This window comes from Tamandua tetradactyla, chromosome 15 (assembly GCF_023851605.1).
Source record: "Tamandua tetradactyla isolate mTamTet1 chromosome 15, mTamTet1.pri, whole genome shotgun sequence".
NCBI classification, from domain to species: Eukaryota; Metazoa; Chordata; class Mammalia; order Pilosa; family Myrmecophagidae; genus Tamandua; species Tamandua tetradactyla.
This window is the reverse complement of record NC_135341.1, coordinates 82,841,321-82,868,638: the sequence shown is the minus strand read 5'-3', so window position 1 is coordinate 82,868,638 and position 27,318 is coordinate 82,841,321. Positions and strand designations below refer to the sequence as shown.

Sequence of the window (27,318 nt, the reverse complement as noted above, 5' to 3'; positions counted from 1 at the left end):
AGCTGGTAGGGGCAGAGCATAATAAGATCATGTCTTCTTGCTCTAACTGTTACTGTCACTCCCCTCCTGAAATATAGAGGTAAGGGCACAGGTTATGAAGAGAAGCAGTGGGGGCATGAGTGTGGCCACTCTGGATCCTTAGATGGAAACATACTAGAAGAGAAGGAGCAGCTGTAGGTGAAAGGAAAAATCTGAAACTTTTATTATGAGTCCAAAAACCATTCATTTATCATTACATTCTACACTTTTACTTTAGATCCTGTAGGAAGTAAAAGTTGGGATTGCAAATAAAAAATACAGTAGTACTGGTATTTATATTTACCCATGTAAATCTTTACTGGGCATCTTTATTTTGAAGCTTCAACCAATTGCCTAGTGTTCTTTCCTTTGAACTTGTGAAACTCTCCTTAGCATTTCTTATTGGGGCTCATTTAGTGGTGATGAACTCCCTCAGCTTTTGTTAACCTGGGAATATCTTAATCCACCCCTTATTTTGTTATTTTTTTGCATCGGCAGGCTCTGGGAAGCAAACCATCCCTTATTTTTGAGAGACAGTTCTGCTAGGTACAGAATTACTAGTTGGCAGTTTTTGCTTTCAGCATTTTAAATATGTCTTTCCTACTGCTTTCTTGCCTGCATGTGTCCGATAAGAACTCAGCGCTTAATCTTATTCCGGCTTCCATGTTCATGTGGATTTCAGAATTCTCTTTATATCTTTGGCATTTGACAGTTTATTATAACATGGTGTGGGGGGTGGGTCTGTTTGGGAGGTTTATCCTGTTTGGAGTTCATTGAGCTCTAGGATGTGCATATTTGTGTATTTGGTTAATTTGGTAAGTTTTCAGCCTTTATTTCTTTAAGTGTTTTCTCTTGTCTCCTGGATAGTCTTTATTTATTTATTTCATTTTTGAGGGTGCATGGTCAGGAAACTCCTGGGTAGTCTTAATGGTGTCCCAAAGGTTTCTCAGGCTCTGTTCACTTTTCTTCATTTGTTCTTCTTTTTGCTTCTCTGATTGGATTATTTCAATTGTCTTATATTTTAGTTCATTGATTCTTTTTCTGCCAGTTCAATTTGTTGTTGAACCCCACTAGGAAGCTTTTAACTTGTTTTCCTATGGTCTTCAACTCTGTTGGGTGCCTTTCACAATTTCATTCTCTCTTTTGACATTCTGTTTGTGTTCATCTATTATTTTCCTGATTTTCTTTAGTTCTCTGTCCATGTTTTCCTGTAGCTCTTTGAGTATAATTAGGAACATTTAAAAATAGTCTTTGAAATACCCAGGACCAATCCTCCTCACTGATGGCTTCTAATACGTTAATCTCCTCCTTTGTCTGGGCCATCACTTCCTCTTTGCATGTTTTGCAATAATTTGTTCAAAATGGGACATTCAGATATTTAGTGTGCTATTGCTAGAATTCAGACTCTGAGGCATCTGTTCCTTAAGTTTGTATCCAGCTAGTATTATGGCAGATCTTTCCTTCAATGCCAGTAACTAGCAAAAAATAAATAAAATAAGAGAAGGAAAAAAACCCCCACGAATGCCTTTCCCAGTCTCTGCAGATTGACCTGTATGAGTGCTTTCCTTCAGTGTTTATCCATATAGTGAGTTTAGAGAGTAGCTCCAGACCAAAGCATAGTGACCTCCCTGATCCTTTCTTGGCATGCATCTTGTCATTTGCATCTGGTCCTAAGAATTCCCGTTTAAATCAATACTTTTCCCTAGGAAACAGTTTCTATAAGGTCCTGGGCACTGCACCCTATATGTCCGACAGCCAACAGTCCCTTGTCCCAGGAAACCACTTCACTGCTCTCCCACAGTATTCTGTGAGAGAGATCTTCTGTATGCAGGACAGTGAGTCCCTGGTCATCTCCGGATAGATTGGGCCAGACATACGTGCTACCAGTTTTTGCACGAGTGTTGCTCTGCTGCTTTGGTAACTGGGACCAGGGATCCACAGTGAGAGTGTGGATGGCTCTGCACCGTTCTGGGGTGGGGTCAGCCAGGGCACCTGGAGGTCCTTCAGGTTTTAAGTAATCTTCTTTTTTTTTTTTTAAAGGAAAGACAGAGAGAAGGAAGGAAGGAAGGAAGAAAGGGAAACATCTTTAAACATTTTCTTGTTTTTATTGTATTCTGTTTCTCCGTATTTGTTACATGGGCTGGGGCCGGGAATCGAACCGAGGTCCTCCGGCATAGCAGGCAAGCACTTTGCCCGCTGAGCCACCGCGGCCCGCCCTTAAGTAATCTTCTTGATTCAGCACTTCCTTGTTACTACAATCCTTTAGCTGTTTTTTTTTGAACTTTGGGAAAGATGTTTCTGCCAGCCCCTGCTAGTTGTTCAAAGCTTTTGTGGGGGCATGGAGCCCTAAGCACCTTATAATCATTTTATTCATTTTGTAATCTGTCTCCTGAGTCAAGGGTGTGATGGAAGAGTTGCCTTGAACAGAATTGGCGTTCAGTATAAATTATCTTGAAGTCTGTTTCTGCCTGTCCATCTCTCTGCAGTTTCCCCCTCTTCCTCTTCTGTGGTTGTAGTATAACACTGAAATGTCACTATCAGTTTTTCCAAGCTTTTTGTGTCCTCTAAAGAGAATAGGCAGTGAAAGAAGAAGACATGGCACCAAAGACAACTACCTCGCGTCAAGTTTTCCTTTTTTTTTTTCTTTTGTGCTGTTTACTGTCAGTGGTGAGGGAAAAATGAAAGCTATATGCAGAAGCATTTTGTTATTCTTGTTTGGATAGCTTAGCAGGAAAATTGTTCTCCAAGGAAAAGGTTTTAAACAGATAAGCAAGCAGTAAATACTTGTATAACTCAACTTAAACTATTGTACAAAGGACTAATGTTGAAACAACATGAGAGAAATGTCAGCCTTTAGACAGGATGCACTCTAATTATTATGTATTATAACTTATTTTCAAAATGACAGCAAAGAGAAATAACTGAAAGGTTCAGAATCTGGAAAAGTGCCTTTTTTTGGTCCCTGCCCCTCCAGCTGTAAGCTATTTAAAATTCTTCTAGTGTTACTGTTTGCCATCCAGATGGCTTTCTGGCACTGGTTCGGTTCCTCGATTTGCATCACCACACACTTGTGCGATTTGGCTAATGACTCACCCTCACAACAGTTACATGTGGGTACCCTTTCCTATCTAACAGTCATTCTGGATTGTCATCATGTCATTTGTTGTGAGCAGGAACCAGAATTGACTGCATACCCTTTCTCATAGATGAAGATTTATGAGAGCATACCCCACTTAGTCGATTGGACCCATTGCGCCTGGAGTCTGGAGTGAGAAACAACCAGGCATCCAGGCAGCGAGACTTTTGTCTAAGTGTGTATCTGGATGGTAAGTGTAAAGGTGTGTCCAGTGAACCAGAACTATATGGATATTTGCTTCACTCCTGTACTTTTACATGAAATGATTAAAAAGCAAAGAAGGGCCTACCACAGAAGTCAGAATGGTGGTTGGAAATGAGTTATTTCTCATTATCTGGAAGGAACACCGAGGCATCCGAGATGCTGGTAGTGTTTTATTTTTTGACCTGGATACAAATACATAGGTATTTGCTTTAAAATGATTCATTGAACTGTACTGTTACATTTTGGATACCTCTCTACTTTGTTTTTATGAGTATTATTTTAAATAAAAAAATGTTTAAGAGCAGATAAGACGTACTCTTGCATAGTGTGGAAGAATCCTCTCGGCCGTATATTCAAAGGATGAGGAAGATTACTATGTGATGTAATTGATGTTGGTTGTAAATCTTTGTCCTAGTAATTTTATCTATGTAGGGAAATAATCACTTTTACCCTAAAACATGGTTTTAGTTGACTTGTGATTGAAGTAAGTTTCAGAATTAGTGACATTCCCTTGTCCCAAATACTGTTCATTTGAAATGCAGGAAGGGAAGGGACAGAGTGAAGAGGGACCATGATGGGGATGAAATATGTCTTGGAGATATATATCCAATCGGAATAATTTATTATCTTCTTTTTCTTGTTGGTAATGGGGGAAGCATGATAAAACGTTTGGATTGGAGGAGGACAGACTGTAAACTAGAACACTGAATACATTCATTAGCATTATTTAATAAAAAATTAAATACTTGATGTGAGACCTTTTAAGTGACATAAAGTGACTTAAAGAGACTAGTGTATATTTTGGAATAATGGAATGATGTGACTTAAATTTTTTATAATATCTGGAGGAGGGTAGTTAATATTCTTTAGATCTGGGCCTGCTGAATTAACCTGTATTAATCAGCCCTTTTAGCATGTTGGATTTATACCAGCTATGCCCGCCCTTTCCACTGGAGTGTCAGTGTTATGGGTTATAGATCTAAATTTGTATTTATACTTTTATCTAACAATAGTGGCTTTAAAATTTTTGTTGGGAAAGTGGGAATTACTTAAAATTATCTAATGACTTTTTAGTAAACAATGCTAACATATATGGTTCATTTCAAATCCTGTTATTCATTCAGTGAAAGGAACAAAAAAAGAGGTAGGGTGAAAGGTCTCAGTTGTAGAGTGCTCTGTGGGCTGATGTTCCTGTGCATTTTGAGAGTCACTGTATTTCTAAACCTATTGGCTGTTTGGGAAGGCCAGAATCCTTACCATACAAAATCCTTTATAGAGAGAGATGTCTTAGCAATTAGAAAATGATAAAAACACTGATATACCAGAATGAGCACTAGTTGAGCAATAGTTAATTTAAGTACAAATACGATTGCCAATAAATATAAAAACAGTTTTATAAGTAAACAAATTCAAGTTACTCAATTTTTTTCCCTTTTAAATAATTACTAAGATTAAAAATCTCTAGGGTGCACGGGTGGTTCAATGGTACAATGCTCGCCTTTCATTTGGGAGATTAGGGTTCAATTCCAGGACCATGCACCTCCCCCCGCAAAAAAAGGCTCTAATGCACAGTCCAGTCCTATAATGGGTTCTGTAATGGGAATGCAAATTACAGTCTTTCTAGAAGGCAGTTTGACAATATATATAAAAAACTTCATCAGTGATTCTAAACTCTGTTTTACTATAGTGAGATGAAAATTATAGGTAATATAACCTACCCATACATGTAATAAGAAACATATAATACTCTAAGTGTAATATAAAGGATGGTGATTTATGAGACAAAATGTTGTGTATTTCAGTATGTAAATGCTAAGCGCCCCCGTAGGAGAAGACTACAGCCAGATGCTTGCCCCCCCGATCTTAGATCCCTGAACAGTGACTGCGAGTGCAGACTCCCATGGGGGTGTTGTGTCGATAAAGGAATTTTTCAGTAGCTCATTCTGCTTTCTTTCTGAGCATTTAGTCATTAACTTTATCATGGGTTTTAGAAACTTTCTGGTATTATATAAATTGTATTTGTTTTTGCCACAAGAAACAAAACTTCTAATTTTGTTCTCTTTTTGAGCCACTTTGGAGCTGGTAATTCTAAAATAAATGAATTGGGGATATATACAATACTCACAATATTTAACAAAAGTAAATTCTGTAACAGAAATGTAAAAAAATACATTTGCTAAGGTTTCCAGTATTATATTAACTGTGTGTTAGGCAAGAGCAATTAAACACCACCACAACTCTGCTAGCACAGACTATTTAATGGAATCTCCGTAGAAGCTGTAATTAATTTTACATTTCAATTTTGGAAAATGCATGTTATGAAACTATGTGATTGATCACTGGAGACCATGATTTGAGAAACATGGTCTAATTATATTCACACCAAGCGATCAGGCCTGAGGATTGTATGCTGTGAATAAGAGCCATAACTGTTTCCTTCGTTGGAGAAATAGGTCTTAGTGTAAATTAATATTAGTAATCATTTATTGATATAGTGCTTTTTGTATGTCAAGTGCTACACAAGGTGCTTTTAACTGTTATTTTATTTAATCCTTATACTAACTCTGCAGGTTGGGTCTGACTAGACTTATTTATAAACTAGGAAAGTGAAGCTCAAGGCCATGCACAGCAAAACACACAGGGGGAAACTTGTATCAAAAGGACCACTCAGTGTTTCAATAATTGAAATCCCTATGGATCTGATCTAATATCAATGTTCCTTATACCGGATTAAAAAGAGGCAATGATAGAGTGAAAAATTAAATATTAAATGATTATTTTGTAAAGTTAGACTTATTGTTAGCTATTCATAGTTAGACTAAAAATTAACATTTATGTACTGAATGATATTACCTGAGATAATTACTTCATTGAATTTGGAAACTATGTTGTCTTTTAAGACTCAAAGCTAATAATATTTTTTTGTGTGTGTGCGTGCACGGGGGTGGGGTGGGGGTTTAGTTTGCTAGCTGCTGGAATGTGATATACCAGAAACAGAACGGCTTTTAGAAGGAAGAATTAAGTTGCAATTTAACATTTTCTGAGGCTGTGAAAATGTCCAAATTAAAGCAAGTCTATAGAAATGTCCAATCTAAGGCATCCAGTTAAAGATACCTTGGTTCAAGAAGGCCGATGATATTCAGGATTTCTCTCTCAACTGCAAACACACATGACAGTGTCTGCTAGCTTTCTCTTCCAGCTTCTTGTTTCATGAAGCACCACCGCCACCCCGGCCTGGGGCATTTTCTTTCTTCTTTATCTCCAAAGGTCTCTAGCTGCTTGGGCTAGGTGGCTCTTCTCAAAATGTTTCCCTCTTTTTTTTTTTTTTTTTTTTTTTTTAAAGGAAAGACAGAGAGAAGGAAGGAAGGATAGAAGGAAGGAAGGAAGGAAGAAAGGGAAACATTTCCAAACATTTTCTTGCTTTATTGTATTTTGTTTTTCCGTTTTTGTTACATGGGCTGGGGCCGGGAATCGAACCGAGGTCCTCCGGCATAGCAGGCAAGCACTTTGCCCGCTGAGCCACCGCGGCCCACCCCATGTTTCCCTCTTAAAGGGCTCCAGTAAGCAACCCCATGTTGGATGGGTGGAGACACACCTCCATGGAAATCACCTAATCAAAAATTACCACCCACAATTGGGTGGATCACATCTCCATGGATAATCCAAAAACTCCTACCCAGCACTACTGAATGAGAATTAAAGGATATGGCTTTTCTAGGGTCCACAAATTCAAATCAGCACAGGCAGCAAGGGTAACTTTATTAACATATCTTTTTTTTTTTTACTGTGAAATATAACGCATATACAAAAAAGCAATAAATTTACAAGTAATTTTTTAACAAGTAGCTATAGAACAGATTTTAAAGTTTGATATGGGTTACAATTCCGTGATTTTTCATTTTTTCTTCTAGCTGCTCTGAGACACTGGAGACCAACAGAAATATCAATACAATGTTTCAGCAGCCATACTAATTTGTTAAATCCTATCATCTCTGTTATACTACTCCTTTTTTTTCCTTTCTGAAAAATAACATATATACAAAAAAGCAATACATTTCAAAATACATCACAACAATTAGTTGTAGAACAGATTTCAGAGTTTGGTATGGGTTATACTTCCACAATTTTAGGTTTTTATTTTTAGCTGCTCTAAGGTACTGGAGGCTAAAAGAAATGTCAGTATAATGATTTAGCACTTATACTTATTTGTTAAACCCTACCTACTCTGTATAACTCCTTTGATTTTTCTCCTATTCTTTAGGGGTATTTGGGCTTTTCCCATTCTAACTTTTTCAATATAAGAAGTCATTTTTTATTTAATTTGTAATCTTTTAATTTTATATTCATGCATTACTCTACAGGGTATTATGGTGGGTTCTAGCTCTTGGTATGTTATAGAATCCTTGTTGAGGAAAATTGTGAAAAATAGGAGTTCTTTAAGGAAGATAGTAGTTAAATTGTCTCTGTCATCCTAGGATAGCCACAGGAGTCATTTCAGTATATTAAGTATATGTGTGGCAGTTTTTTTTGTTTGTTTTTTGTTTTACAATTTAATATATCTTTTTAGGATTTTGTTATTTAAGAAAATGGAATGTAATGGTACTTAACTTTTATAAAAGAGAGAAAAATTGTTTTTACTGTCTAAAGAGAATAAATATTCTCGTTGTTATAGAAACTGTTATTTCCCCCAGATCATTGTTTTTATGGGAATGCTCCAGGGACTAGAGGAGGATGCCACTCGGTCTGATACTGTGTTCTCACTCAGCAAGAATGCTACGCCGTAGTTTTCTTGGTTTTTCTATTACTGCCTTCGAATTTCCTCAGGTCTTGTCATAGTTGGACCCACAGTTGATGTATAGCCAGTAAGACCTGAAAAAGCTGGAATTCCATATCAACACACTGCAGCAGGGAGGCAGGGCAGGCAGGATCTGTCTGTGGTGAGAGCATAGGGTTTTGCAAAAGAAGGACCTGCGTTCAAAGTGACCTTCAGTCAATCTACCCCTCATCCTCGGCTTCCTCACCTGTGCAGTGTAAGTAACAGTCTCTGTACCTCTAAGGGTTGTAAATATTAAATGAGAAAATGCATCTGAAAATGCTCATGTTATTATTACCCCATGTGGAGTTTATCTAACCTTTCAGAGCAACACCTCCCACCCTTCTTCCCACCGTGTCCTTTTTCAGAATACTAACGGATGCTCTCTGTATGAGTTGCCTCCTCTTTTAGGCACCATTAGGCAATCTACACATCCAACAACCTGGGCCATGAGTGGTGTTGCCCTGGTGTCTGATGAGGAAGCTGAGGCTCCAAGGGGCAGTGTGGGAAAGGGTTTTTAGCCTGACCCTGCCATCAGTCTGCCAGCATTCAGAGTCTACCACATTTTGAGGGCTTCCAACAGAGGAGTGACATCAGTTGTCTGATTTAGAACGATTTCTTACTTGCATTATGTAAACCAGATTGGAATGGGGTAAGCTCAAGGGCTAGGAGACCCATCAGAAGGCTTGTTAGGTGCAAAGAGATGCAAAGCAGAGTAAGCCTTCAACCTAGAGCTGTGGATGGAGAGTGAACAGTGTAAGCGAAAGACTGTCCACGCCCATAAGTCAGAGCATGTGCTTGGGGCCAGACTACCTGGGTCCAAGTCCAACTCTACCACTTGTGTTGTGACCTTGAATGAGTGCCTGTTTACTGGTCTGTCACACGGGGATAATTACAGTACCCACCTCATAGCATCCTGATGAGTTATTATTTGTAATTGTTTTCAGAGAATATTAGCTGTTCTAGAATAGATGTGGGAGGATAGATCAAGGATGTGCCTAGGATGGTGCTCAAGTGTTTAGACATTGGCAACTGGTGGAGGGTGGTGCCATTCTTTGAGATAAAGAACATAAAAGGGCACTCAGGCAAGGGGCAAGCATGATCAGTTCCCCTTGGGATATGTTGAGTGAGGTCTCTGTGGGACCTTGAGGTCAAGCTGTCCAGAAGGCAAGTGGATTAACAGCCTGAGACCCAAGCAGGGTGTGGCCTGGGGAACCCAATACTTGAAGCAGGGAAATGGACAACAGCCCTCAGCAGGGAGGGATATTTAGGGTGACCCAGAAGGCTGCTGAGGACAGTCTCTTGGGACAGACTGAGGCAGAAGAGAAGGAGCTCAGACACGGGTGGGGAAAGCAAGAGAGAGTTTAGCCCAGAGGCCAAAGAATGAGCAAAGTTTCTAGCCTGACTTGTTCAAGCCGACTCAGGCTAAGGGTTCTTGGAGTCCCAATTCCAAATTCCCAGGAAGATGAATTCCCAGGGACTGTTTCTCTGGTCCAGCCAGTTATTGCTAAGATGTAACATTCTCAAAATAAAGGAGGTATAGGCCAGTCCAGCAAGGGTCTTGCCATCACCTTTTTTTTTAAAATTAGTTTTAAATTAAAAAAATATATATGACAACAAAGAAACATAAACATTCCTAATATATAATCATTCCGTTCTACATATATAATCAGTAATTCACAATATCATCACATAGTTGCATATTCATCATCATGATAATTTCTTAGAACATTTGCCTCAATTCAGAAAAAGAAATAAAACGACAATAGAAAAAAAAATTATACATACCATACCCTTTACGCCTCCCTTTCATTGATCTCTAGCATTTCAAACTAAATTTGTTTTAACATTTGTTCCCCCTATTATTTATTTTTATTCCATATGTTCTATTCATCTGTTGATAAGGTAGATAAAAGGAGCATCAGACACAAGGTTTTCACATTCACTGAGTTTCATTGTGAAAGCTATATCATTATTCAATCGTCGTCAAGAAACATGGCTACTGGAACACAGCTCTACATTTTCAGGCAGTTCCCTCCAGCCTCTCCACTACATCTTGAACAACAAGGTGATATCTACTTAATGCATATTAAGAATAACCTCTCGACTCTGTTTGGAATCTCTCAGCCATTGACACTTAGTCTCATTTCACTCTTCCCTTTGGTTGAGAAGGTTCTCTCAATCCCTTGATGTTAATTCTCAGCTCATTCTAGGGTTTTTCTCAGTCCCTTGATGCTGAGTCTCAGCTCATTCCAGGATCTCTGTCCCACGTTGCCAGGAAGGTCCACACCCCTGGGAGTCATGTCCCACATAGATGGGGGAGGGTGGTGAGTTTGCTTGTTGTGTTGACTGGAGAGATAGGCCACATCTGATCTTGCCATCGCCTTTTACACAACATGTCAAACGCAACATAAATATGGTGCAGGGACCACTTATTTCAGAATCCCTAATGTGCATTACTGCTTGCCAAATCAGAATCCCTGGGAAGCTTCCTAGATGACTGATGGTCACTGAAACTTGACAGCCACTTTCATTTGATTGAAAAATTTGATTACTAGCCTCCATCTTCTCTTTTGAAACAAACTTTTGCAGAACAGTTTCCTTCACCATTGTCAGTGTATTTGTTGTTCCAGCGCAAAGTCTGTTTCATTCCAGAGAAGCATCACAGGACAGAGAGGTGTGTGAGGAGAAGCTTTACTTGAATGTTTGTCTTCTCTGAATTTTCCTCCTCTCTTTCCCAAAGCCCTTTCCTCCCCTGAAGGAAAACATTTGTGACAGGAAGTGGTTAGTGGAAAGCTAGTGGGGTGGACTTCCTGGTGAATTTCTTAGAGACAAGTTATGCATTTCTTCTCAGCCCTGGGATTGGGGCTGGGAAAACGTCCAAATCAAGGTGTCATCAAGGCGCTGCTTTCTTCCCAAAGATGATGGTGTTCTGGGGCTGGCTCCTGGCAGTCCTTGGTCCTTCGCTTTTCCGGCACATGGCGGCATTTTCTGGTCTCTCCCTTCTCTTCTGGTTTTCTTGATGTTCAGTTTCTTGCTTCTTGTGGCTTTCTCTGTATAGTAGTTAAATAGTTCGGTCTTCATGACTACTGAAATAAACCTGGTTTATAAATGAATTTGTCTTATAGAGGCATGCTAAATATTGAAAAGTATATTCTGCTTATAGTTAGGTCAAATATTAAGAATATAAATCTGGATTTAGAAATACAAATAAACATTAAGAATAGATATAAGAGCACAAAGAATAGAGAGTCAGGGTCTAACTCGAGTCATTCCATGGACACATTCAGAGGGTCTTGAATAGCAGAACTTCATAAGGTATATGAGCTGTGTGTCCTTGTTAAAAATCATTGAAAAAAAGAAACATTTGTTTTTAGTGTATGTCCTCCATCATTTCTTAAGCAGTTTTATATTCACACAATATACAGTCTATCCAAACTGTACAATTAGTAGTTCATAGTATAATCATACACTTGTGCATTTGTTACCACAGTCCGTTTTAGAACATTTTCATTACCCCAAAAATAACAACAAAACAATACATCTCATACCCCTTAAGCACCCCTGTTATTGGCACTTAGGATTGGTCCACTACATTTGTTGCTATTGATGAAAGAATATTAAAAATATAGTTAACTGAAGTCTGTAATTTGCAATAGGTGCCTTTTCCTCATATGCCACTGTATTATTAACTCTTTGTAATAGTGACATAACATTTGTTCTAGTTCATGAAAGAACGTTTTAATAATTGTACATTAATCACAGTCATCAGTCACTACAGAATTTATGATGTTATGCAGTCCCATATTTTATACTCTGGATTTCCTTCTGGTAACATACATGACTTCCCCCTTTAACTATAATCACACACAATTCAGCACTGTTAATTACATTTACCATAATGTGCTACCATCACTTCTATACAATTCTAGACATTTAAATTCAACCTAGGTAAAAATTCTGAACCCATCAGGCAACCACTCCCCATTCTCTAGCTTCTTTCTAGATTTTAACTATGATTTAATCTGTGTTCTATATTTTAACTCTATGAATATGCATATTATAATAAGTTCATATTAATGAAATCATACAATATTTGTCCTTTTTTCATTCAACATGATGTCCTCAAGTTTCATCCATGAAGTCGCATGCTTCAGGACTACATTCCTTCTTACCGGATAATATTCCATTGAATTTATATACCACATTTTGTTTATCCATTCATTTGTTGATGGACACTTGGGTTATTTCCATCTTTTGGCAATTATGATTAATGCTGCTGTGAACCTTGGTGTGCAAGTGATTGTTTGTGTCCCTGCTTTCACATCTTCTGAGTATATACCTATTAGTGAGACTGCTGGATCATATGGCATTCTATGCTTAGCTTCCTGAAGAACCACCAAATTGTCTTTCAAAGCAACTGCAATTGTTTTACATTTTCTGCAACAGTGAATGTGTTCCTGTTTTTTTCATATCTTCTCTAACACTTGTAATTTTCTGTTTTTTGGTGGTAGCTATTCCAGTAGGTGTGAAATGATATATGATAGTTTTAATTTTTAATTAATGTTTCCCTAATAGCTAATGGTGTTGAACATCTTTTTGTGTACATTTTAGCCATTTGTATATTATCTTTAGAAAACTGTCTGTTCATGTCTTTTGCTCATTTAAAAAATTGAGTTCCTTGTCTTTTTATTGTTGTGTTATGGGAGTTCTTTATATATTCTGGAATTAAATCCTTATCAGATATGTGGTTTCCAAATATTTTCTCCCGTTGAGTTGGCTGCCTTTTCACCGTTTTGATAAAGGCCTTTCAGTTTTGAGGAGTTCCCATTTATCTATTTTTTCTTTTGTTGCTTGTGCTTTGGGTATAAGTTCTAAGAAACTACTACCTATTATAGATCTTGAAGATGCTTCTCCACAATTTCTCTTAGAAGATTTATGGTTCTGGCCTTTATATTTGTCTTTGATCCATTTCAAGTTATTTTTCCCAGAAGATGTAACATAGAGGTCTTCTTTTGTTCTTTTGGATATGTATATCCAGTTCTCCCAGCATTGTGTGTTGAAGAGACTGCCTTTTCTCAGTTGGGTGGACTGGCAGCCTTGTAAAAAATCATTTTAACATTTTATGAAGGCCTGTTTCTGAACTCACAGTTCTATTCTATTATTTGTTTATTTCTTATCCATATTTTTTGCTCATCTGTCCATACCGTAGATAAAGGGAGCATCAGACACTAGGTTTTCACAATCACACGGTAATATTGTGAAAGCTATATCATTATACATGTGTCTTCAAGAAACGTGGCTACTGGAACACAGCTCTACAGTTTCAGGTACTTCCCTCTAGCCATTCCAATATACCATAAACTTAAAAGGGTGTATCTATATAATGTATAAGAATAACCTCCAGATAACCTCTCGACTCTGTTTGAAATCTTGTTCGGAAGTTCTTCATATTTGTACATTTTGGTTAGTGCATGAATTTTTTCTATTTAAGATTTTAAATGGATGTATTATAGAATTAGGATTATTGGGCTACTGGGTACAAAAACTTTAGAGGCTCAGTGCATATTTGCATGTGTCTTTTAAAATCAATTTGGAAGGCCACTTTCAACTTTAAAGAATAAATTTAAGTGTTATTTCATTATAAATGATAAGGTATATAATATTTTAGCAGTTACTCTTCTGCAATTTATAGAATTATTTTATTGATATTTCTTACATAGAATTGTGATGCAAATAAAATAATCATCTTTAGAAAATTGAATTCTACACTTTTCAGTTTTTAAATGCGTACTTCATTATAGACAAATCAATAAATAAGGCTTACTTGTCTTTGAAAAATAGGCATATGGGGAGGGGGATTGAAAGCTAGATGAATAAAGGTCCTATCACTTACGTTGCCTTTGGTGCTCATCATAGATGCATGCCCCTTCCTGCACTAAAATTCTGTTCTTTTATGAGTATTCACTTTTCCTCTCACAGTATCATGTAATGAAAAAAAAAAAAACTCCATAAATACTTTTGCATCTAATTTTTTTTGATGCCCTCTCAGTCTTTTTTAAAATTACCCTCATGAGTTTCCAAAGTATTTTTTGGTTTAACTTACTCATCTCTAAAATTTATATTGGTTTCTGTTTACCATTTAATTTAAACAAACAAAATCCAGTGACTCTGCCACATTGCTAGGAAAGCTGAGAATGATTAAACCCTTTCCTCTCTTTCTGCCGGTGAACAATTGACAGGATGTGGGTTGTAATTGCAGTTTTAGGTTTTAGGTTGGCTAATTGTCACTGTTGAAGTTCTTGTGCCCATTAATAACTTCCTTGAAAAGTTGTTTTCATAGTTTACAAACTCTGCTCCTCCTCAGCCTTTGATCTATTTTTTTTCCTTTGCTGCTCAAACAAAAGAGTGATATGGAGCAATCTGTCAGGCAAGGTAATCCTGTGAAGATCATTTCCTGTAAAAACAAAAAGGAAAAAAGAAAAAAGACAGGGAGGGAAGAAGAAGAAAGAAAAAGAGAAGAGAAAGTTTGATAATTGTTTGGGAAAAATCTGCCTTCTGATCCTGGCTCTGCTTCTGTGTGATCCTGGATAATTTTCTTAATCTCTCTGGGCCTTAGTTTTCTTATCTTTGGAATGGGAAGGAGTCTACAATTCTAAAGGTGCCCCCCCAGCCTGAAACTTGAGTCACTTCTCAGGCTGGACTCTTGTGTGTGGTGCTCCCTATAAACCAAGGAACTTAGTTTAGTGACTCAGGGTTCTCTAGGGAAACATGACCAAGAAGGAATATCTGTAAATATGAGACTTTATAATAAAAGTATCTCACACAGCTGTGGGGATGCCCAGGTCCAGATTCCATAGGGCAGGCCGCAAGCCAGCAACAATGATGAGGCCTTTTTTTAAAATTGAGAAGTCTTCACGCACATGCATTTTATACATGGTGTACAGCTGATGGCTCACAATATTATCACATAGTTATATATTCATTACCATGATAGTTTTTTAGAACATTTGCATCACTCCAGAAAAAGAAATAAAAGGAAAAAAGAAAAAACTCATACATACCATACACCTTACCCTTCCCTTTCATTGACCACTAGTGTGTCCATCTACCCAATTTATTTTATCCTTTGTCCCCCCCCCCCAGCACTATGCATTTATTTGTTATCCATATTTTTTACTCATCTGTCCATACCCTGGATATAAGGAGCATCAGACACAAGGTTTCACAAGTCACATTGTAAACGTTATATCTTCATACAGTCGTCTTCAAGAATCTAGGCTACTACACAGTTCAACAGTTTCAGGTGCTTACCTCCAGCCATTCCAATACACCATAAACTCAAAAGGGGTATCTATGTAATGCATATGGACAACCTCCAGGATAACCTCTTGACTGTTTGAAATCTCTCAGCCACTGAAACTTTATTTTGTTTCATTTCTGTCTTCCCCCTATTGGTCAAGAAGACTTTCTCAATCTCTTGATGTTCATCCCAGCATATCCCGGGTGTTCCATGTTGCCAGGGAGATTTACACCCCTGGGAGTCATGTCCGACATAGGAGGGAGGCCAATGAGTTCACTTGCTGAACTGGCTTAGAAAGAGAGGCCATATCTGAGCAACAAAAGAGGTTCTCTGGGGGTGACTCTTAGGCCTAATTTTTTCCCAAGTTTTTAAATTGTATATAACACATATACAAAGCAAAGAAAGAAAAAACAATAATTTTCAAAGCACTCTTCAATAGGTAGTTACAAGACAGATCCCAGAGTTTGTCATGGGCTACCGTACCCTTCTCTCAGATTTTTCATTCTAGCTGCTGCAGAATATAGGAGGCTAGAAGGAATATAAATGTATTTTTATCACCACAGTCAACTTTTGTGTGAAAAATAACATATATACAAAAAAAGCAATAAATTTCAGAGTGCAGCACAACCATTAGTTGTAGAACATATTTCAGAGTTTGGTTTGGGTTATAATTCCACAATTTTAGGTTTTTACTCTAGCTGCTCTAAGATACTCTGCTTATCTTTGCCCATCCCCCTACGTGGGGCATGACATCTAGGGGTGAAAGTCTCCTTGGCAGCAGGGTAGATGATGCTGTGGGGATGAGTTTGACCCGGGCACCGTGGGATCAGCAATTCCATCCTGACTAAAAGGGGAAAAGAAATGTAACTAATGAAGTATCAGTGGCTAAGAGAGTTCATACAGAGTCTGTTTGACTAAAAGAAATATACATTTAATGATTCAATAGTCATATTTGTCTGTTAAACTCTGCCTTCTCTGTATAACTCCACCATCATCTTTGATATTTCTCTCCCATTCTTTAGGGATATTTGGGCTATGGCCATTCTAACTTTTTCATTTTGGAAAGGGCCATCAATAATATGGAATAGGGAGATGGAATTAGCTGATATTCTGCAGAGGTGAGACCCTCTAGGTTTCAGAACTTATCTGGTCCAGGGACCCATCTGGAGGTTGTAGGTTTCTGGAAAGTTACCCTACTGCATGGAACCTTAGTAGAATCTATATATCGCACTAGGTGTTCTTTAGGATTGGCTGGAATGGTTTTGGTTGGAATTTGGCAAGTAGCAATGTCTGACTGAAGTCTGCATAAGAGTGACCTACAGAGTAGTCTCTCAACTCTATTTGAACTCTCTCAGCCACTGATACTTCATTAGTTACGCTTCTTTTCCCCTTTTTAGTCAGGATGGAATTGTTGATCCCACAGTGCCCGTGTCAAACTCATCCTCACAGCATCATCTACCCTGCTGCCAAGGAGACTTTCACCCCTGGATGTCATGTCCCATGTAGGGGGATGGGCAAAGATTTCACTTACAGAGTTGGGCTTAGAGAGAGTAAGGCCACATCTGAACAACAAAAGAGGTCCTCCAGGTAACTCTTAGGCATACCTATAGTTAGGTTAAGCTTCTCTGCTACTTACATAAGTTTCATAAGAGTGAGCCTCAAGATCAAGGGCTTGGCTTATTGATCTGAATGTCCCTAAAGTTTTACACAGTATCAGGGTGGGGATTCCCTGATGGTAAAGTTTAATAATTCCATTTTTTTTCTCCCATCCCTCAAGGGACTTTGCCGATATCTTTTGAAACATTCTAGGATGTATCTAGGCATTATATAAAGCTATACAGGATTAAAAGCCCTCATTCTTATTCTGGACACCCTCTGTTTCAGTTGTTCAAATGAGCCATCCATACAGGTTGAATTAGATTATGTGCTACATAAAATTTAGGTTCTGTACAAAATAAACCTTTCTTCCTTTGGTCTCAAAGAGTAGGTGCAGTTCTAAAATATGGACAATGTCTTCCTTACCCCTGTGTTCTTAATCCTGACCTGATCGGCTTTGTTCTAATCTCTAAATACTAGATTATAGATTTATAAAACAGTCTCCCAAATCCAGAAATAATAATTACCCTTTGGACTAAATGTGTATTATAAGAGGTTGCAATCTAGCCCCCTGTATTCTTTTTTTTTCATGGGCAGGTACCGAGAATCGAACCCGGGTCCTCTGGCATGGCAGGCGAGCATTCTTGCCTGCTGAGCCACCGTGGCCAAGCCCCCTGTATTCTTATAAGCATTTTCTAAAGAAGACCATATAACGATTGCTCTTTTGTTTCTGGCTTATTTTGCCTAGCCAAATGTCCCACAGGTTCATTCACATAATCGCATGCTTCATGACTTCATTCCTTTTTGTAGCAGCACAATATTCGATCATATGTATACACCATTGTTTGCCAGTCTACTTCTCAATCAGTGTATCCTTCAGCCACCTGCATTCATTAGGTATCATGTATAATGTGTGAAGTCCACAGTCCATCTACACTTTCAATTTTAGATAATGTCATTGTTCCCAAGAGAAAGATAACCAATAAGCACACCATCACCAAATAGGAAATCTAAACCTCCTCTTAACCCTTGACCCTCCCCCCATTAAGTACCCCAGCTGTTGCTGTGATACTGCTGATGTTTTCCTGTTAAACATAGCTATAGCGTGCAATAACAGTTTCCCCCCTGTACCCTGGACTTAAACATTCTCTGTACACAAATCATACCTGTGAAGTAGTTCTTACAAGAACTTACTTATATTTGTAGTGTTAATCAGTGGGACAGAACAGTCTACAACCCTTTCAATCTTGTTCACCTTCAATATGGTAATATTACTTTTAGACCCACTAGAGAACTGCCTTCACTTCAATCTGTTTCCTTACATTTGAGTTCAACCTCATTAGCTAGCCATTCACCCATCTCTAGCTTCTATGTATCTCTAAGTCCCCTATATTCTGTATAAGTCTTAGGCCTAATTTTAAGTAGGCTTAGTCTATCTTTTGCAAGAATAAGTTTCATAGGGATGAACCCCAAGATCCAGGGTTTAGCCTATTAATTTGGTTGTCCCCACTGCTTGCGAGAAATCAGAATTCTCCAAATGGGGAAGTTGAATATTTGCCCCTTTCTCCCCATTCCCCCAAGCGGACTTTGCAAATGGTTCTTTATTCACTGTTCAGATCATTATGTTATTTATCAGGGCATCACACTAATCTGGACAAACCAACAAAATCTCACTCCCTATTCAAGATTCCGTATGCTTATGGTGTTCAACTAAATTGACAATGTAAGTTAAATTAGGAAATGCAGTACCCAAAATACACATTTTGCACAAAATGAACTTCTCTCCCTTAAGTCTCACACACAACTTGAAGTTTTAAAATGTGGGTGATACCATCTTTTACCCTGTTTAGAAAGTTGAAAAAATTATCAGACATTGAGTAGAGCTCTGGAAGAAGCTGATCTGAATAGTCCTAAGGTATATCAGAAGACTGTCCGTATGCTGAAGGTTTCTGATGAATTATCCAGGGGAGGCTGGCTGACTGAAGTAGAGATGCAAGTTCTTCTGACTGCTGAAATTATCACCTCTACCTCAAAAGCTTCAATTGATTCAGTTGCTTCCAGCTGAATTTTGTTAAATCAAACTGATTCGATTCTCTCATTGCAAAAGAAACTCCCCTCAGTGGAGTGGAGATGTTATCAGCCATAGATGCAATTAGCTGACTGATGATTTAAGTCCATGGAATGTCCCCACAATAATGGTTAGGCCAGTACTTGCCTGACCAGGCAGCTGGGCACCATCACCTGGCCAAGTTGACACATGACCATAGCCATCACACTAAGGACAATAGGAATCAGAATAAATAACTAGTTTTAACCTACTAGCAATAATTTTATTTTCTCTAAAATAATCTACAGAAGCAATTTTATGTGTTACCAGCTGTATTACAGTTTTAGGTCTGACAAAGAGCATGCTATTCTAGTTAACAGCACATTTTGTGAGTATTTCTGTTCCTTAATATTTATCTCAAGTTTTGTGCATGAAGCCCTGGAGAACTACAAGGTATCCTGTGGTTTTAGTGGCCATTACTCTGTAAGTTTGTTTACTAAGGGTCTTGAAAACTAAGAAATATTTATATTGTCCTTACATACTTTTTGGTCTGCTAAAGCTGGCAGAATACAATATACCAGAAATGGAACAGCTTTTAAAAGGGGAATTTATTAAGTTACAAGTTTATTGTTTTTAGACTGTGAAAATTTCCAAATTAAGGTAACATCAAGAGGTTACCTTTACTCAAGAAAGGTTGATGCTGTTTCGGACACCTCTGTCATCTGGAAGGCACATGGTTGGCATCTGCTGGTCCCTTGCTCCTGGACTCTATTGCTTTCAGCCTCTGTTCCTGTGAGGATTCCTTATTTTGCTTCTCCAGGTTTGGGTTTCATCTTTTGATTTCCTTTTGCTCTCTCCGGGTTCTGGCTTGCTTAGCATCTCATGGGAAGGCACATGGTGATGTCTCCAGGGCTCTGCCTGTGTCTAGGCATTTGATCTCTCTGTTGGCACCCCAAGCATCTCCAAACACCTGTGTCTTTGTTATCTCTGAAGCAACTGTTCTCCAAGCATCTGCATCTGAGGTTTTTCCAAAGTGTTTCCCCTTTTAAACTAGTAAACTCATCAAAAAAACCCACTCTGAATGGGCGTTAAAAGACCACACCCACAACTGGGTGTGCCACATCTCCATGGAAGTAATCTTAACCAAAAGGTCACACCCACAAGTGGGTGTGTCACATCTCCATGGAAACAATCCAAACACAGTTTCCCACCCTAAAAAAATAGGTTAGGCCCCACAAGATTGAATCAGGATTAAAACATGGCTTTTTTCTAGGGTACATAATAGTTTCAAACCTTTGATCGTTTAAGAAACTTAACATTTCTTGACCTACAGCTTTTTTACTTTTCAGAAATTAGCAAAACACAACATAGAGGGAACACCATTATCTTACAGATCTACAAGTAGAATGTATGCTATGTTCATTACTATTTTTTAATGCAGATTTTATTGAGATATATTTATTGAGATATATTCACATACCATATAATCCATCAAAAGTATACAATCAGTGGCACACAGTATCATCACAAAATTGTGCAGTCACTACCACAGTCAATTATAGAACATTTATTACTCCAAAAAGAAAAATAAAAAATATACATAATAAAAGAAAAACCAAAACACCTGATACCCCTTATTACCATCTGTTGTTGAGCCATAGTATTTGGTGTGGTGCATTTGTTACTGTTGATAAAAGAACAGTGAGATATTACTATTAACCATATTCTGTAGCTTGTAATGGGTACATTTTTTTCCCCATATGCCACTCTATTATTAACTCTTTGTGAAAGTGTCATTTATTTGTTCTGGTTTATGAAAGAACTTGTTTCTATTTGTAGTGTTAATCACAGACATCATCCACCACAGGGTTCATTGTGTTATACATTCCAATATTTTAACCTCTAGCTTTCCTTCTCGTGACGTACGTGGCTCTAAACAACCACATTCACAGACAGTTCAGCACTTATACTTATACTTCCAATAATGTGCTACTGTCACCGTTTCCATTTCCAAATGTTTAAGTTTATCCCACTTAAAAATTCTGTACATATTAAGGGGCAGCTTCCCATTCTCTAACATCATTCTGTCTCTTGATAACCTGTATTTTAGATCTATGAGTATGAGTTTGTATATTATAATTGGTTCATATTAGTGAAATCATACAATGTTTGTCCTTTTGTGTCTGACTTCTTTCATTCAGCATTATGTCCTCAAGGTTCATCCATATTGTCGTGTGCTTCAAGCCTTCATTCCTTCTTACTGCTGAATAATATTCATGATATTATTCATAATTCTTAACATTAATAGTAATAATGTTTCCATCATTAGCAATTGTGAATTATGCCACTGTGAACATTGGTGTGCAAGTGTCTGTTCGTGTCCCTGCTTTCACATCTTCTGAGTGTATAACAAGTAGTGTATAACTGCCTGGGATTGCCAGGCAGTAAGGCTGCTCTATATATAGCTTTCTGGGGAAACACCGAACTGTTTTCCACAGTGCATGTGTATGTTACTCTTTTAAAAATAGGCTACAGTTAGGTCTGCATAAATTGTGAAGGTCCCAACATCACTTTGAGAAGTAGCAGGAATTGTCATAGAGCAATGATTCCCATGGTGGATGCTGTGGAGGCCCTGTAAGAAGCTTTTGAAGTTGGTGGAGAGTAATTTGGTCTTGTTGTTACCTGTGTAACAGGGGTCTTGCAGTGAACTGGATATTCTCAAGTCCACTGGAACTTTTGGGTTTCTTTCCAGATACTCATGTAGGTGAAAAGCCTGTTTATGATGATTTGAACTCCATTTTACATAAAATTTCAATACAATATATATTTTTGCACAGTTTTAATATATTTAAAGAAAGTTTCAGTTGCTGAGAGATTTCAAACAGAGTTGAGAGGTTGTCCTGGAGGTTGTTCCTAGGCATTGTATAGATATCCCTTCTTAGTTCACGGTGTAGTAGAGTGGCTGTGTTTTGAGAACACAAACAAGGCTGGCACATCTGAAAGACTCAGGACCTTGTGACATTATCAATCTGATACGTACAATAAAAGGTTAAGAGGAGGGAGGAATTAGAAAAGACTAGAATAAACGTTTAGGGAAGGAAGTTGGCTCTTATTTACTAGGTCTTCAGTGTGTGTTAGGCTTGCTTATGTTAAGCTTCATAATGAGGCCAGGGGGTACATTTTATTATTACTCCATTTCTTTTTAGTTAACAGAGGCTCAGAGAGTTTAAGTGACTTAGTAAACGTCTCATAGCTGGTAATGGTATTAATGGGATTTAAATAAAACCATGTTATAATGAAAAACTTCAAACATACACAGAAGCAGAGGAGTAAAATTCCTCGTCATTCACCTTCAGCAAGTATCAACGTTTTGCAATTTGTTTCACCTCTTCCTCTCTCTGTTTTTAAAATACCTTTATTGGGTATAATTGACACACAAATACACATATTTAAAGGGTGCAGTTTCATCAGTTTTGACGTGAATACACACTTGAAATCATCACAATAATCAAGATAATGAACATATCTGTCACCCATAAAAGTTGCCTCGTTCTTTTGTAATCCTTCCTCCTGCTGCTCCCAAGGAAACCACCAGTCTGTTACTATAGACTAGTTTGTATTTTTTAGAATTTTATATAAATTGAATCATATGGCATACATTCTTATTTCTGCATAGCTTCTTTTCAGCAATCATAATTATTTTGAGATTCAACCATCTTTTGCATATATAGTTCATTTATTTTTATTGCAGAATTAGTATTCCAATGTATGAATTTATCACAATTTGTTTATTCATTCACCTGTTGATGGACATTTGGTTGTCTCCAGTTTTTGGCTATTATTAGGAAAGCTATTCTGACCAATATGTATAGGTATATTTACGTGGACATATGTCTTCGTTTCTTTTTGGTAAATATGTGTGAGATGACTGGATCATATGGTTAGTATATGTTTAACTTTTAAAGAAGCTACTGAACTGTTTTCTGAAGTGATTGATTATACTATCTTATATTCCCACCAGCAGGGTTTTAGAGTTTCAGTTCTTCTATATCCTTGTCAATACATCGTAATCACTTATGTTAAACACATGTTAAAAAGACTGGTCTTTTAAATTTTAACTCTTGTAATAGGTGTGTAGTGGTACCTCACTGCAATCATAAATGATGTTGAACATTTTTTCATGTGCCCTTTTACCATTCATTCATTTTCTTTTTTGAAGTGTCTGTTCAAATCTTTTGCCAATTATTTAAAATCTGGTTTCTTTGTTTTCTCACTATTGCATGTTCAGGGTTCTTTATATATTCTGGATACAAGTCTTTTATCTTTATTTGGATTGCAGATATCTCATTTTGTGACCTGTCTTTTCCAATTATAAATGGTGTCTTTCAAAAGACATGCATTTTATGCTCCAAAATTGATTGTGGTGATATAAGCATGACTCTGTGATTATACTGAGAGCCACTGATTGTACGGTTTGGATGGGTAAGGTGTGTGAATAAAACTCCATCAAAAAATTAAATTTAAGAATAAGAAGAGTGCTTTCAACAAGAAAGCTGAATAAGTGAGAAAGTGATGTTGAAGAACAGAATAGGGAAAAGTTGGAATGGCAGCTGGGGTTGGAGTTTTGTTTCCATCAGTGACAGAGCAAATGAGGAAACATAAGGCTCAGAAAATGATTTGCCTAAATAACACTGAAGTGCAGAAAATAATAAATATTCTACCTACCGCACTTAACGGTTATAAGGAGAAAATAAAGCATGCAAAACCATGTTACAAATCCAACTACATGTATAAGAAGATAGAGAATAATAAAAGCCCAGGAGGAAATACCGGAATGTGAAATGAGGGTATTAGGATCATATGTGGGTTTTTTCCTTTCTTTCTACTTTACTTTCTGGATCTTCTACCGAGTATACATGTTTCTACTTGTGTCGTTGTATATGAAACAAAATAACTTTATTTGAGGTGCACAATAAAGGTACAGTAGACTCAAAAAAAAAAGAGGCATGCATTGTAAATTTTGACAAAGTTCAATTTGTCAAGTTTTTATTTTATGAATTGTGCTTTTGGTGTCATATCTAGATTTTTGTCTAATCCAAGATCAAAAAGATTTTCTCCTATGGTGATTAGAAGTTGTTTTTTAAAAAGTTATTGTGGTAACAAATAAAATATAAAATTTCCCACTTTAATCACTTTGTATAATTACATAATCACTTCTTATAATTATGTAATTCAGTGGTGTTAATTACATTCACAATATTGTGCTGTCCTTACCGCCATCCACCATGACCAAAACTTTTCAAAAACAGCTTTAAAAATTTATATACATTTTGTTTTTTAAAATTTACTTACCAAATATAACTTTTTTGAGTTCTTTTAAATTATCTTTTTAAATGTTTTTTTATTGCAAAATATAACATATATACAAAGCAAAGAGAGGAAAAAGCAATAATTTTTAAAGCACACTTCAGCAAGTGGTTATAGAACAGATCCCAGAGTTTGTCATGAGCTACCATTCCACCATCTCAGATTTACCCTTCTAGCTGCTCCAAAACACTAGAGTGTGGAAGGAATATTAATATAATGATTCAGCAGCCATACTCATTTGTTAAATCCCATTTTCTCTGCTTTACCTCTTCTTTTTCCTATCTCTCTATCCATCTCTCCATCCATCCATCCATCCATCCATCCATCAATCCATCCATCCATCCATCCATCCTCTTTCTCCTTCTCACAATCTATAGGTATCTTTGGGCAATGTCTGTACTAACCTCTTCAAGTTGAGAAGGGGTGTTCACTCTAAACGATAAGGGGGATGAAATTAATTGATTATCTTAGAGATGCTGGTGCCTCTGGGTTTCAGGATTTATCTGACCTAGGAACCCTTCAAGAATTATGTTCCAAGAAGGCAAACCCAGTGCATGAAACCTTTGTAGAGTCTCAGTTTGAGCCTTAGGTATTCTTAAGGTTCATCAGGAATGGTACTGGTTGGCAGTTAGCAAACCATGGCAATTAGCACTATCTAACTGAAGATGGCATAAGAGTAGCCTCCTAAATAGCCTCTTGACTTTGATCTCTTTTAGCCACTGATGCCTTATTTTATTACACATCTGTTCCCCATTTTGATCCAGAATGTGTCATTGATCCCATGGTGCCAGGGCCAGACTCATTCCAGGGAGTCACACTTCATGTTGCCAGGGAGACTTTCATCCCTAGAGGTCAAATCCCATGTAGGGAGGAGTGTAATGATTTTTATTGCAGAATTGGGCTTAGAGAGAGATGCCACATCTGAGCAGCAAAAGAGGTTCCCTGGAAGCAACTCCTATGCCTAGTTATAGGTAGTGTTAGCTTTTCTCCTACAGAAATAAGTTTTATAAGGGCAAGCCTCAAAGCCAAGGGCTTGGCTTATTTTTTGGGGAGTCCCCAATGGTTGAGAGGGTATCTGGAGTTTCCCAGATGGGAAAGTTTGATAGTTAAACTATTTAAAACAAAACAAAACAAAACAAACAATATATATATTTGCTTTGTTTTGTTTTTTCCCTTTAGACTCTCAGGGAACTCTACGAATACTCTTTAATAATCAACCCAACATAGTCTGGGATATATCCAGCTATTACATTAAGCTATTCAGAGTTATAAGGACTTATTCCTGTTCTAAAATCTAGGAGTTTGGGTTCTGTCATTGTTAGGGACAGGTGTCAACTTGGCCAAGTTGTGGTACCTGTTCATCTGATTGGGCAAGCGCTGGGCTGTCTGTTGCAATGAGGACATTTCATAGGATTAGGTCATGATCACCTCAGCTACATCCACAGCTGATTCCATTTGTAATCAGCCAAAGGGGAGTGTCTTCTGCAATTAGTGATGCTAAATCCAATCATGGGAAACCTTTTAAGGAGGACTCAGAGGAGAGAGGTTGCATTCCTGCTTTGGCTGGTGAGCCTCTCCTGTGGAGTTCATCCAGGCCATCCATTGGAGTCATCAGCTTCGCAGCCTGCCCTGTGGATTTTGGACTCTGCATTCCTACGGTCACGTGAGACACTTTCATAAATTTTATATTTGCAAGTGTTCCCTGTTGATTCTGTTTCTCTAGAGAACCCTAACTAATACATCTTGGTACCAGGAGTGGTTCTTAAGGAACAGAATCTTAAAAATGGGTTTTTATGAATGGTTTTCTACTCTGACTGGGCTCAGAGACACTAAGGACTCTGATTCCCGTAATCAGAATGACACTCCCAATCCATGGACTGAGTTGGTAAAGGAGATAGTCAAAATATGATCATTCGATTCTCCTAATGCTTCGCTTGTACGAAGCCAGACTCTGGGGGATAATGTTTTTGACACCTTTACAGAGTTTTGTAGAAATAAGAGTTATAGAGATGTTGGTTGGTTGTTGTTAGATACACTGTCTACATTAAAGGGTGAAAGGGATGGGCTTAAGGCTTCAAACAAGAAGCTTAAGTGCCGTCTGAAAGATGTAGAGGTTTCTATGAGTATCCTGAAGGAAAATTTTATTTCCTGTAGCCATAGACTTGAGATCTCTGAAAATCAGACTCAGAATCTTATTGTTAGAGTAGCAACTTTACAACGTAAACTGAAATCTCAGTCTTGCATGGTGTCTGCCGTTAAAGTGAGGGCATTGATTGGAAAGGAGTGGAACCCTGAAAAATGGGATGGTGACATATGGATTGATAATGATGTTGGGGGTGAGGTTGAAACCCTAGACCATGCTGAGCCTTCTTTAGATAACCCTGTAATAGTCTGCCCTGAGGACATAGCCGCCCCACCTCCAGCCTGCCTTGAGGAATTGGCCACCCAACCTCCTCCTGAAGGGATTAGCCCTAGAGTTATTAATCCTGTTTCACCAGATGAAACTGCAAATGAAAGCCCTGAAGCAAATGGCTTGGAAGATATTTCTAATTCTTTTCATGACCCACCCCCACCACCCCTCATTTCTTCTAGACCTATAACTAGACTAAAGTCCCAACAGGCCCCTAAAGGTGAGGTACAAAGTATCACACATGAGGAGGTACGTTATACTCCAAAAGAACTGTGTGAGTTTTCCAATTTATATAGACAGAAATCAGGGGAATATGTGTGGCAATGGGTTTTAAGAGTGTGGGATAATGGTGGGAGGAATATAAAGCTGGATCAGGCAGAATTTAGTGATATGGGCCCACTAAGCAGAGATTCTGCATTCAATG

At 37.8% G+C, this 27,318-nt stretch overlaps 1 protein-coding gene across 5 annotated transcripts in view; it reads left to right on the top strand.

Annotated features, from left to right (window-relative positions):
* Nucleotides 1-27,318, top strand: part of PIK3CB (phosphatidylinositol-4,5-bisphosphate 3-kinase catalytic subunit beta) — a 293,706-nt gene that overhangs the window by 103,378 nt on the left and 163,010 nt on the right. The window contains exon 4 of one of the 5 annotated variants that reach the window (XM_077130243.1): nt 3,225-3,344. The exons of the other annotated variants lie outside the window; for them this stretch is intronic. The gene's annotated coding sequence lies outside the window, so the exon portion shown is untranslated. The remainder of the gene's footprint in view (nt 1-3,224; nt 3,345-27,318) is intronic. 5 annotated transcript variants of the gene reach the window in all.